This window comes from Dendroctonus ponderosae, unplaced genomic scaffold (assembly GCF_020466585.1).
Source record: "Dendroctonus ponderosae isolate FM_Combo_2020 unplaced genomic scaffold, Dpon_F_20191213v2 Dpon_F_20191213_10, whole genome shotgun sequence".
NCBI classification, from domain to species: domain Eukaryota; kingdom Metazoa; phylum Arthropoda; class Insecta; order Coleoptera; family Curculionidae; genus Dendroctonus; species Dendroctonus ponderosae.
The window spans coordinates 3579543-3580850 of NW_026017111.1; the positions used below are offsets into that span (position 1 = coordinate 3579543).

The 1308-nt window shown below is 52.5% G+C and overlaps 1 protein-coding gene across 1 annotated transcript in view; it reads left to right on the forward strand.

The window, feature by feature from the left end:
* LOC109534832 (zinc finger SWIM domain-containing protein 5) overlaps window positions 1-1308 on the forward strand; it is a 47568-nt gene that overhangs the window by 39997 nt on the left and 6263 nt on the right. The gene's annotated exons all lie outside the window — the stretch shown is intronic.

The following is a 1308-nucleotide window of genomic DNA, read 5'->3' on the forward strand; positions in this document are numbered from 1 at the left end:
CCCCGCCACTGTACTAAAGTCCAGATAGTAGGGGCGGCCCATGAACGACAGCATGTAGAAGGAGAGGCCAGTGGTGGCGACGCCACACAGAAACATCACCAGAGCAGCCACTGCTAGAACACGCCCCGAGGTGCCGCCCTTCAAGCTCAGATTCATCCAGGACTCGGACTTCTGCGAGTAGGTGGTCTCCCCATAGATGCTCTGGATGGGGCTGGAGCACATAGGCGGCACAATGGCGGTGTTCTGCCTCTTCTCCAGCCCCCCCAGCTGCTTGGAGCCGATGGCGTAGTTCAGCTTTTGTTGCGCCCTGGAGCGGGGCGGCAGCCGACAGACTTTCGGGGGGGTCTGGAACGGGTCTTTGCTGATCGGGGAGAGCGGCGGGGATGCCACCATCTGCAGCAGATGAACCGAATGAAAAGGAACCCGAGCTGGGGAAACTGAATGCAAACCTTCTGGGGCGTGCTTCCGCTTCCGCTGCGGGTCTTCTTGGGCGTGCAGAGCAGCTCGTGCAGCTTTTGGGTGGCCACGGGATTGGTGCCCGGTCTGGACGAGTTCGGCTGAGTCGGGTACTTCTGGGGCGTGGACTGTTGCAGGTACTCGTACCTGCTGGGGGATTTGGGGGGCGAGTTGTGCACGTACTCGTACCGGCTTGGTTGGGCTGGACTGTCCTGGATGAACTCGTATCGGTGCTGAGCGGGAACCACGTTGCCCAGCTGCTTCAACGGCACGAGAGCGTACCGCTCACTTTTGCCGGTCAGCTCAGATTCGTCCTCCTGGTCAATCACTGCGTACCTGAAGCAACGTTGAGGGTTCGAATGATTTCGTGCGTCAAAGTGTGTTCAATGAGTGTAAATATGTTGAAAAATTTCATCTGGATGCAACTGAGTGGGTTCAACCGGTACCGCCGAAATGAGAAGGCCATCCGACTGCAAGTAGGCCGAACAGAGTCAAGAAGACGCTAATTTATACAACACGTGCTTGCATTTTGGTGGTGGTTTATTAGGCTTGTAATCGATAAGCTCCAATGTGTGTTTTGAGTGTATTTTTAAAATAAATATTGTAAAAATGCCCTATAAGTGCTGTGTACCCAAGTGCAAAGGAAATTATAGTGGCGAATCAACAGTGAGTGTGTTCAGTTTCCCAAAAGACAATTTTCAGCCCGAAAACAGCCGGAAAACAACAGAATTTGTCTACACCATTTTCGACAAGATAGTATAATATGCATAAGTACTTCCTATAACGAAAAAACCGGTGAAATCCAAAGTTGCAATCAGGTTCGATTCCAACCGTTTTCCCCAATTGTCCTTC